This window comes from Mustela putorius, unplaced genomic scaffold (genome assembly GCF_011764305.1).
Source record: "Mustela putorius furo isolate JIRA1106 unplaced genomic scaffold, ASM1176430v1.1 tig00003901_pilon_pilon_pilon, whole genome shotgun sequence".
NCBI lineage: Eukaryota > Metazoa > Chordata > Mammalia > Carnivora > Mustelidae > Mustela > Mustela putorius.
This window is the reverse complement of record NW_025422049.1, coordinates 8,858,685-8,870,927: the sequence shown is the minus strand read 5'-3', so window position 1 is coordinate 8,870,927 and position 12,243 is coordinate 8,858,685. Positions and strand designations below refer to the sequence as shown.

General features: G+C 44.2%; 1 long non-coding RNA gene across 1 annotated transcript in view; it reads left to right on the top strand.

Annotated features, from left to right (window-relative positions):
• LOC101690296 overlaps positions 1 to 11,779 on the top strand; it is a 42,818-nt gene extending 31,039 nt beyond the window's left edge. Inside the window, exons 6-8 of the long non-coding RNA XR_200161.3 lie at positions 1,299 to 1,372; positions 11,167 to 11,326; positions 11,673 to 11,779. This is a non-coding gene — a long non-coding RNA (uncharacterized LOC101690296). The remainder of the gene's footprint in view (positions 1 to 1,298; positions 1,373 to 11,166; positions 11,327 to 11,672) is intronic.
• Positions 11,780 to 12,243: the final 464 nt, after the last annotated feature.

Sequence of the window (12,243 nt, the reverse complement as noted above, 5' to 3'; positions counted from 1 at the left end):
CAGCACAGTACCTAGCAGGTGAATGACATGAGCCAGGGGACGGATGGGGGTTGTTGAGGCCATGGAAAAGGTGTGGTCTTAGCATCACTTCAAGGAGAGCCTGAAGAGTAAAAGGAGATTCTAAAGGGGTGGGCAGAGGAAGGGATGCCTGCAAAAGCAACTTGAAGAAAAAACCAGAGCGGTAGGAGGAGGATCAGGGAAGTGTGATTACAGAAGGCAGTCCTGCTTCCCTCTCCAGAAGTAACCAATGCTAACAGATGGGTGGGTATCCTTCCAAATCATCTTCTATATATTTACATACATTCACAAATGTTTATATTAAATGCATATGTAGTTTTTGGGTTTTTATATAAATGAGCTCATAGTATATGCATTATTCTATCGCTTGCTTTCTTAAAAAAAAAATAACAGCTTTATTGAGCCATAATTCACATGCTATACAATTCCCACATTTAAAGTGTACAATTCAGTGGTTTTTTAGTATATTCACAGATACGTGTGACGACCGCCACAGTCCATTTTTAGAATGTTTCCATCGCCTCGGAAGGAAACTCTGTCTGCTTTAGAGTGATCACTCTCTTATCACCAGCCCCCTCCCCCCACTGGAAGCGACCACTGATCTCCTTGCTGTTTCTACAGATTTGCCTGTTCTGGGATTTCATATAAATGGGAGCACGTGGTCTTTCATGACCAGCTTCCTTCACTGAGCACCGTGTTTTCAAGGTTCCTTCACGTTGTAGCATAAATTGGAATGTCCTCCTTTTTATTGCCAAATAATATTCTAGATATTAGATGTATATAGATGTGTATAGACCACATTGTGTTTAGCCACTCACCAGTTGGTAGACACCAGGTTGGTTCCTACTTTTGGCTATTATGAGTCACGTCGTTACAGACACTTGATGACAAGTTTTTGTATGGACAGCCATTCTCATGTCTCGAGTGTCTACCAAGGAGCGGAATTGCCAGGCCATGTGATAACTCTATGGTTGACATTTTGAAGAATGTCCGGACTGTCTTCCGAAGTCCCCTGTAACCTCCAGTAATTTTATACCCCACCAGCAGTCTCTGAATGTCCCAGCTGCTCCATGTCATCACACATGCTTGTCAGTGTCTACCTTTTTGATTATAGCCATGCTGGGGGGGGGTGTGATATCACTTCGCTGTGTAACATGCCTTGGATGGTTTTCCATATTGGCGTGTATCGCTTTCTTGTGCACTGAGCTTCTATGTAATATTTCATGGAGACCATTTTTGAGACGATCCCGTCTATACCACTGTGCTTTGTCCTCCCCCAGGGCTCAGCAGCCTGAAGATGGGAACGGTGCTGGTGGCTGACTGCATCAATCTGGATTGGGAAGTTGTGTGGCAGGTAAGGCAGGAGGAGGAGGCGAAGAACGGTGTTGCTGGTTCATGGTGAGATAGAGTGTCCTTGAAGTGAGTTACCAACCCTAGCACATATCGGTCCTAGTAAGTGACAGTAAAAAAGAACTGTGCTATCGACTACAGCGTATGCTAGACCCTAAAAGCAGGTTTTGCAGGAGAGCGGAGAGCTTGTTTTTTGTCCTGTTTTGCACTTACCCATCTTGAGTTCCTTCCTTCCTTCCTTCCTCCCTCCCTTCTTCCTTTCATTTCCTCCCATCCTCCCCTCCTTTCTCTTTTCTCCCTTCCTTTCTAAAATGGCATCGTTCATGGCCTTGACTTCTCAGATAATTCAGAACACAATATGGCCTTGCTTTGTGACTCAGGGTCGCCATTCTGACCATCTGCTTCTGCCCTGGACCTCCGAGGCATGTAGGAATAGGTCTTTCTCCATTAAATGGGCCTCAGATTTCTGTGCTTTTGAAATTCCATCTGCTCCAGCTTCCAGCTTTTACTCTGCGATCAGCATTATTCTAGGTTCTTCGAATACACAGGCTTTTGACCAGGGACTGAGCCCACACATCTCCTGTGAAGTTTCTGGGTTTCATTATAGCAATTTTACTTGCTGTTTAGATGTTGTTGTTATTGTGTTTTTTTTTAATCTTTTAGACTTGTGGTTACATTATGGTAGAGGTTATGAGGAATCTGATCTCCAGGGAAGGGCTGGTGCCTCTTTAATTTGATACAAGCTATTTTGGGTGGGCTAGTTTTCTAGCATTGAAGACTTTAAATGAGTAAGTTTGTGTTCGCCTCCCCCACATTCTTTTTAATGGTAGGGACCTGCCCTGTTTAATACAGCAACCGCTAGCTACTTGTGGCTTTTACAACTCAAACAGAAATTAAATGAGTAAATCAAATTACCAATTCTGTGCCTCCGAAGTACCGGCCCACATTTCAGGTTCTCAGTAGTCACATGTGGCAAGGGGCTCCACTCCCGGAGAAATCAAATATAGAACATTTCCATCATCACAGAGAGTCCCATTGGACAGCAGTGGTCTTGTCTTCAAGCCAATGTCTCGGGTTTCACCTTCCCAGACCGGAGAGTCTCCTGCTTTTAGCTGAAGCCTCACTTGTCCCACTCTGCATTACCCCCCTAACCTCCTGCCTCTGATCGGGTCACCTGGCCTTTGTCAGCACACTAGTCTCCTGTTGTTGTTGGAACACATTCCCACAAACTACGTGGCTCAGAATAACACAGATCTATGATCTCAATGGTCTGGCTATCAGAAGTCTACAGTCAGCCTTTTCCCAGCTTCTGGAGGTCGCCGGCCTGCATTCCCTGGCTCATGCCCCCCTCCTCCATCTTCAGAACCAGTGCAGGCCGTCTTCAAATCTCTCTCACACTCTCTGACTTCTGCTTCCAGAGTCACATGGCCTTTTCGGGCTCTCCCCTTCCTGCCTCTCTCTTAGATGAACTCTATCATGAGGCCCACTTGGATAAGCCAGGACCATCTCCCCATCTCAGTATCCTTGACATAACCACACCTGCGAAGTCCCTTTTATTATGTAAGGTAACCTGTTGGCTGATGCTAAGGATTGGGACGTTGGACATTTGGTGGCGAGTGTCATGATTTTCAGCCCGCCATAATGGGCAGTGGTCTCCAGCCTCCATCTTGTTTTCCTTGAGGAACAGGGCTGCACAGAATGTGCCACACACTGGTGTCCTAAGGTTTTACACAAAGGGAGGAGAATGTGTTAAAACCGTATTTTCTGCCACCATCCTGTCTGGAGATACCAAATTTTGGTGCTTCTGACTCCTCAAAATAATGATCCTGTGAATATAGTGGCATAGGAGTATCTTATAGGCAAGACAGATCCCCAGCTAACTCCGTGTCCTGTCAGAGTGTTTGCCCCACTCTAACACACGCTCTCTTTTAGGGCTGATCTCTGCCAGCCTTTCTCCTCTCTGTCTGTCTCTTTCTGTCTCCCTCTGTCTCTTTCTTGTGTGCATGTGCATATACACACACACCTCAAAAAACCTGGGAGCTTGATATATTAACCAAGGCAAAGCCACCTGAGCTTCTTTGTCCAGAAACGGGGGGCAGATGAAAGCCTGAGTCATTCCAAGAAACACCAGCAGAAACCAGTGCAAAATCGGTCTTCTATTTTCAGTCCGGACAAGACGGCGCAGACTCATTTCTCCTTGCTTCTCCCCGCTAAGTATAACTATAAATCCTAGAAATAATTCAAGAGGCAACCAAAGAAACATTCCAAAAGGCATAAAGAGGAAGGCAGAATGGTTAGGGACCCCAGGACTGGAGAAACATGCTAGTAGCGAGGTACCTTATGACTTCCTGCCCAGCAGAAGAGGGTGAACCAGGCCTAGCTTTTCCCAAACCCCAGCCTAGCAACAGGAGGTGGCTTAGGTAGGCAGCTTCCTCCTCGGGACTGAATGTGAGGCCTTCTGACACCAAGCAGCCAGGGGAGGTGTTCTTTCCCACCAGGCCTGACTCTTCTCCCTTACCACAAGAGACGGTACGGCCAGGCCATCAAGGGCAAATCTAACCAGAAGAAGTACTCCGGCCCAGGAAGCCTGTCGGGGCCCCTGGGCTCGAGAGCGCTCTCTCCCCGTAAGAGATGCCAGGATGGTATATAGCACGGGCAAGGGAGGTTGCACTAGAGCAAGCAAAACCGGGGAAGATTCATTGTTTCCACAGACTCAAGACGCACTTTTTCCACTCGTAGGCCTCAGGCAGCCCAGCCCTATGGAGCGCCTTGGGCGCCCTTAGGTGGCCCCAGCGCCGACCCGTGGGGGGCGCCATCAGTACCGCATTAACAAGCAGACCAAATCAGCATGGCAGAGGCTCTGGAAAGGAAGGCCAGGACCTGTGTGCTAAACCTGCAATGGCTGCCCACTAAAATAAAAGATTTCAATAGTCTCCTGACATAATAGCCAAAATACAATGAAAAATCACCTCTCATACTGAGACTTGGAAAATCATGATTTGAATAAGGAAAGACAGTCAACTGACATCAACAGCGAGCTGAATCAAAAGACAAAATTATCTGACGGGGATTCTAAAGCAGCCATCACGCAGGTGCTTCAGTAAACAATCGCAAAGTCTCTTGAAATAAATGAAAAAGTGGAAAAATCTCAGCAAAGAGAAACCAGTTATAAAAAAGGACTAAATGGAAATTATAAAACTGAAAAAAATATATACAGTAACAGAAATAAAAAAAAAAACCAAAAACAGAAACTTGCTGGAACCATACTAGTGAGATGACAGAGGATAGAATCAGAGAGCTTGAGGACATTTCAATAACATTTACTCAGTCTGAACAGCAGAGAGAAAATAGACTGGTAAAATAATAGAGCCTCTGAGACCTGTGGGAAATAACAAGACATCCGACATGTATATTGTCAGAGTTCCAGATGGATAGCAGATCCAGAGAAAGTACCAAAAAACAAACAAACAAATAAATAAAAGCAGACTACAGGCCAGTATCCCTCATGAACGTGGACACAAAAACCCTCAACAAAATATTAGCAGAATGGGGACACCTGGGTGGCTCTGTTGGTTAAGCATCTGCCTTCGGCTCAGGTTATGATCTCGGGGTCCTGGAATCAAGTCCCACATCGGTCTCCCTGCTCAGTGGGGGGTCTGCTTCTCCCCCTCCTTCTGCCTCCCCCGCTTGTATTCTGTCTCTCTGTCTCAAATAAATAAAATATTAGCAAAATGAATCCAACGATGTATAAAAAAATTACATGCCATGACCAAGTGGGATTTACTCAAGGTATGCAAGGCTGGCTCACTATTTTAAAATCATTCGGTAAAGTCCACCATATCAAAAATGAAAGAACAGTCATATGACCATATCAATTAACACAGAAAAAAATTTGACAAAATTCAACATTTATGACAAAAACTCAGTACATCAGGAAGAGAAGGGAACTTCCCTGACCTCATAAAGATCTCTGGGATGCCTGGATGTCTCAGTCAGTTAAGTGTCCCATTCATGATTTTGGCTTAGGTCATGATCTCAGGTTCATGAGATCAAGTCCCGAATCCGGCTCCATGCTCAGCTCAGTGTGATTCTCTCTGTCCCTCTGCCTATCCCCAGCCCCTGCTCTCACTCTCGCTCTTTCTCTCTTCCAAAAAAAAAAAAAAGAACATCTTTTAAAAAACCCTGACAGTTAACATTATATATACTTAGTGGTGAAAGACTGAATACTTCGCCTCTTAAGACTGGAATAAGGCAAGCTTGTCTGCTCTTATCTCTTCTATTCAACATTGTACTGAAAGTTCTAGCCAGCACAGCAGGCAAGAAAAAGGAATAAAAGACATATGGATTGGAAAGAATGAAGTAAAACTGTCTCTGTTTGTAGAAGACTTGATTGTCTACATAAAAAATGACAGGGGATATAAAAAAAAAAACCTCTTCTGGAACTAATAATTGAATCCAGCCAGGTCATCTGATGCAAGATCAACACATAAACATCAGTCACACTTCTGTATACTAACGATGTAGAAATCTAAATGAGAAGCCACAACACTATTTATAATTGCTCCAATGGAAATGAAATTTTTAGGTATAAAACTTAACAAAAAATGTACTAAACATGACATGTTTCATCTGTATCCTGAATGTTATAAAACACTGATGAAAGAACCCAAAGAAGACATTAATAATTTGAGAGACTTACTATGTTTATGAATTAGAAGACTCAACATAGTAAAGATGTTAGTTTTGCCCAAATTGATCTATAGGTCAATGGGATCCCTCTCAACCTCCCAGCAGGGATTTCTGTAGCCATAGATGGGCTTATTATAAAGTTTATATGGAAAGACGAAGGACCTACAGTAGCTAAAATGATGTTTATAAAGAATAAATGGGGGGCATCTGGGGGCTCAGTCAGTGAAGCATCTGCCTTCAGCTCAGGTCATGATCTCAGGGTCCTGGGATCGAGTCCCACACCAGGTTTCCTGCTCAGTGGGGACTCTGCTTCTCCCTCTCCCTCTGCCCCTCTCTGTTCTTGTCCTCTCTCTCAAATACATACATATATACATACATAAAATCTTTCTAAAATGAATAAAATGGGGAGATATTACTCTTTCCAATGTAAAGGCTTACTATATAGCTACAGTAATCAAGACAGTGTAGTAATAGTGGAGGGTAGACACATAGATCAGTGGAACAGAATGGAGCACCCAGAAATAAACCCAAATGTGCTCAACTGAATTTTGACAAAAATAAAAGCAATTTCACTGGAGGAAGGCTAGCCTTTCAACAAAAAGTGCAGGAGCAATTGACATCCATAGGCAACAAACAAATAAAACCTTGACCCAAACATCGCACCTTATACAAACAATGAATTCAGAAGGGATCACAGACTTAAAGTGTAAAGCTATAAAACTTGTAGGCAAAAAACAAACAAACAAAAAAACCACACAGGAGAAAGTCATAACCTAGGGCTCAGCAAAGGGTTCTTAGGCTTAACACTATAATCATGATCCATAAAAGGAAAAAAGTATAATTGAACTTTATCCAAAATTGAAAGTTTTGCTCTATGAAAGATCAAGCTATAGACTAGAGAAAGTATTTGCAAACTATGTATCTGACCAAGGATTTGTATCTAGAATATATAAAGAGCTCTCAAAACTCAGAGCAGGTAGAAAATGGACAGGGGGTGCTGGGGTGGCTCAGTCAGTTAAGTGTCTGGCTCTTGGTTTCGGCTCAGGTCATGATCTCAGGGTTCTGGGCTTGAGCCCCATGTTGGCTCCACGCTCAGTGGGGAATCTGATTGAGGATTCTCTCCCTCTCCCTCTGACCCTTTTCCCACTCATGCTCTCTCTCTAAAATAACTAAAGAAATATTTTTTAAAAATGGGCAAAAGATATAAATAAATATTTCACTAAAGAGGAGATACAGATGGCAAATAACACATGAAAAGATGTTCAGCATCACTAGCCATCAGGAAAATGCAAATCAAAACCACCATGAGATACTACTACACATCTATCAGAATGGCTAAAATAAAAAGTAGTGACAACACCAAATGCTGGTGAGGATGTCAAGAAACTGGGTATCTCATACATGTATTTTTTTTTTAAAAAAAGGATTTTATTTATTTATTTGAGAGAGAGAGAGAGACCATGGTGGGGGGTGCAGAGGGAGAAGCAGACTCTCTGCTGAGTGGGGGAGCCTGATGAAGACTCGATCCCAGGACCCTGAGATTATGACCTAAGCTAAAGTCAGATGCTTAACAGACTGAAGCCCCCAGGCGCCCCTACATGTGTCCTTCAACATATTAATAGTTAAATAATATGTGGTACATCATTCTATGCCCTGGAATACTGTTCAGCAATAAAAAGAAGTGGGGCATGGCTCACACAGTCCCTTGAATGAATCTCCTGGGAATTTTACCGAGTAAGGAAAAAGCCATCTTAAAAAGTTACATACCGTATGATTTTATATATGTGTATTTATATATATATGTGTGTGTGTGTGTGTGTATGTGTGTGTATATATATATAAAATACTCTTGAAATGACAAAAAATATAGGGATGGGGACATGGATGGTGGCTGCCAGGGGTTAGGGAATGGGACAAGTAGGAGGTGGGTATGGCTATAAATAGTAGCAGGAAGGATCCTTGTGGTGATGGTACAGTTCTCTACTTCCTTGGTGGATCTATGAACCTACACATGGTAGAATGGCATAGAACTAAATACATAGGCACAAACAAATGATCACAAGTAACACTGGGGAAATCTGCGCAAGATCGTTCAGTTGTAGCAATGTCTTTATCTTGGTTGTGACATTATACTATGGTTTTATAAGATGCTACCACTAAGGGAAACTGGGTAAAGGATACACAGCATCCCACTGTATTATTTCTTCCAATTGCATGTGAATTTACAGTGATCTCAAAATAAAAAATTTAGTAAAAAAAAAAAAAAAAAAAAGACGGTAATGACAGAAAACTAGGGCCTTGAATGTGTTTCCAGAAGCTGAATTAAGGCATCTGGCTCATTGTGTGGGCATTAAACTAATTGGCCATCTGGCGGCCAGACTGGCTAGTTAGACAAAAGCAGTGAGGCCCCACACCTGGGTATGCAGAGCTTTAAGTGGGCCTCTAATAATCCAGAGAGGTATTGTTCACCTTCTGGAAATTGTCAGTAACCAAATTTAATTGAAAATCACTTTCATGAAAGAGCGAACATTTGCTATATAAATCTTCATTAGCAGAGGGAGGCACTAGGAAACCAAAATATGGGATCTCAGCCTGGTCCCCCCCTCCCCCAGCCCTTCCAAAGTCGGAATCACTGGCCTGATCACTGCTTGTGGAGCCAGTGTACAAGGCCCAAGTGGGCCTGTAAGGTAACTCCGAATAGCGAAAAGCCACCCCCAACCCTTGTCAGTCAGTCGGTTGGCTCTGACCACAAAAGAAACACTGAGGGGGAATGAGAGACTGTGGGTGATTGGCTACAAACCACATTTCATGGCTAGCCATCACCTCCAAATACAGGCTTTGCCTTCTCCGTAGATTCAACACTTTCCTTAGGGGTGCTCAGAGGGCCATCATCATCTTTTCCCCAAAGACCTTTTCATGCCCATTCTTCAGACCTGGAGCATCTTGAGCTTATCACTTGACTTTTTATTTATTTATTTATTTTTAATATTTTATTTATTTATTTGACAGAGAGGCAGGCAGAGAGAGAGGAAGAAGCAGGCTCCCTGCTGAGCAGAGAGCCCGATGTGGGGCTTGATCCCAGGACTCTGAGATCATGACCTGAGCCGAAGGCAGAGGCTTAACCCACTGAGCCACCCAGGTGCCCCGACTTTTTATTTTATTTTAAGATTTTATCTATTTATTTGTCAGAGAGAGAGTGAGAGAGAGAGTGCATGCACACACGAGCAGGGGGAGCAGGAGGCAGAGGGAGAAGCAGGCTCCTGTCTGAGCAGGGATCTGGGTGTGGGACTCGATCCTAGGACTGTGGGATCGTGACCTGAACAGAAGGCAGATGCCTAACTGACTGAGCTACCCAGACGCCTCTTGACTTTCTTTTTAGAAGGTAAACTTGATTTTGCATAGAACTAAATAGTGGGGAAAGTATCCCTTAATTTAGTTTTTAGATTAATATATAGGAAGTTTGACTTATTGGTATGTACATTTCTCCAGATTTTTACACAGGTATAGATTCATGTAATCACCACTACAATCAGGATACAGAACAGTTCCTTCTTCCCCCCAAAGTTCCCTTTGTTGTAATACACACTCATCCCCAAACCCTGGCAACCACTGACGTGTTTCTCCGACGCTGTAGTTTTATTTTTTTGAGAATGTCATGTACATGGAAACAAACAGGAGGTAACTTTGAAACTAGCTTCTTACACCCAGCAAATGTCTTTGAGATTCATCAAGTTGTTAGATCTGTCAAAGTTGATGTAAGCACATTTTTAAATTGAAAAATTGCTTCCTGATTTTATTCAGATTAGTTCTCTAAGCAGGCTTTGTAATAGTGTAGTAACAGTATAATTTTTGTGCAATTAAATCACCTTTGGCCAAATGACTTAACCGTGATTAACATGTTTCTCTTAGCCGGTTTTAATCTGTTTCTTCCAGTGAAAAAAGTAGAGAGGCAAGAAGCAGAGAGTAATTTCTAAATCAGCATTACATCTCTAAATTCTAAAACCAGAAAGCAGCCTCTCTGAGTGCCTGAACTATTCCTTTTTTTTTTTTTTTAACATTTATTTATTTGAGAGAGAGAGGGGGGGGAGAGAGAGAGTGTGTGTGTGTGTGCGCGCACACAAGCAGGAGGGGCAAAGGGAGAGGGAAAGAGAATCTTAAGTGGATTCCACTCTGAGTGAGGAACCCAACATGGGGCTTGAGTGCATTACCCTGAGATCATGATCTGAACCGAAATCAAGTCAGATGCTTAACCGACTGAGTCACCCAGGCGCCCCTCAGGAGTTCTTAAACTGCCCTCCTGAATACCTCAAAATATCTACCACTAGGATCACTGATCTAAGCTACCAAATTCCAGAAGACCTCTCTAAAAAAAAAATGTGAACTTGTCACTTAAGGGAATATCCCTTTCTCAAGTTGGACCCTGAGAGAGTGGAACAAAACCTTTTTTTTTTAATTTTTTTTATTTTTAAAGATTTTATTTATTTATTTGACAGAGAGAAATCACAAGTAGGCAGAGAGGCAGGCAGAGAGAGAGAGAGAGAGGAGGAAGCAGGCTCCCTGCTGAGCAGAGAGCCCGATGCGGGACTCGATCCCAGGACCCTGAGATCATGACCTGAGCCGAAGGCAGCGGCTTAACCACTGAGCCACTCAGGCGCCCGGAACAAAACCTTTTGATTTGAGGTATAGGACAGGTCTGGAGTGGTGCCCAGTGCTAAGGAATAGGCACCCCAGCTTGAATTAGAGGTAAGACAGAGAACAAACGACCCTGTATGTCCACATGGCAGCAGGAGATACTGGGACCCAAGGACGTGAGCTGGAAAGTGGAAGAACGTTCTACTGGGGGACTTGGGGCACGCTGAGAACAACTGTTACCTATTTGATAAATATATCCGGATCATGCCTTTATAGGCATCACTCTTGAGTTGGAAAGCTGGGTGCCTTGTTTGGTTCTGTCTCATCTATCTACGAAGTAAACACGAAGAGCTTTGAAACCCAAGTTTTTTTTAAAAAAGTGTTTGAATCCAGTGTACTTAGCCAAAGCTAAGGAGAAGGGCACCTTCAATCTCAGGAGAACTTCATTCTTTATTTAGTTTTTCCTTCTCCCCACAGGCAGGCCATTCGTGAAGTCCTACTTATACAAGGAACTCAACTGCCAAGTATTGGAGACTTCGGATGGAGGGTGAAGTGAACCAGTTTCTGTAAGAGGAGAGATTCAGCCTCAGGTGGCCAGACTGATCCAGGAGCTGAGGGCTGCAGGACAGTCCAGAAAGTAAGGTCACCTTCTGTCCAGGGTTAACCAGAGCCTTGGTCTTTTTCACCAAGTTCACGGCCTGCCTCTGACACAGACACATCCAGCTAATGAAATAAGAGTGCATATGTCTGGTGACACAGCTCATCTCCGGCAATTAGCTGAGGCCCGACGATGAGTCCATTGGTAGATTGTGCTTGAATTAACCCGTTTTCAGTTGGATGGCTCGTAAAACAGACAGCTGCTTATTTTATGCATTATAGAGGTGGCCCTTAGTGCCTCAAAAGAATGTTTAAACCAACAAAGGAAGAATCCAAAGCACCCTTTATCCCCTTGATCTCACTAGATTTGAACTTTCTCCTGGCAGCGGCCCCTGGGGGAGGCACAGATGCAAAGCACACGCAGAAAAGCAAGCTAGGAAGGCAGCTGAGCCTCGGATGTGAACAGGCGACAATGGCATCTTCAGAGTGGGCGCAGGTGGGAGCCTTGCTGGTTGAGGCACGAACCTTTCTACGGGGGATGGGGGGCAAGCCACCTCCCCTGAATTTTCATTTCCCTCATTTTCCAGCTTCACTTGCTCACGCTCTTCCTCCCCCCCCCCACCTCCAGGTGACCACCTGCTAATTCTCTCACGGTGGAGAGACCAGCTGCTCAAAGAGGTAATAGCCGAGCAGTCCCCATCATCCAGACTCGGGGCTCGCCTCTACCTGCCTCGGTACAAACACCAGGACGGCAGGGGGTCCTCCGCCCAACCCTGCTCAGGGGACCTGTCCGGCCTCACAACTCCAGACAGGAGCTGGGCACCTGACCGGGGCTCTGAGCTGGGGGAGGGAGGGGCTGTGGCATTCAGTACTGAGGTGTGGGGACTCAGCCTATAGCTACACGTGGCCTGCTCGTGGACCACAGGACAGGGTCTGTGTGAGGCCCCAGGCATTGCT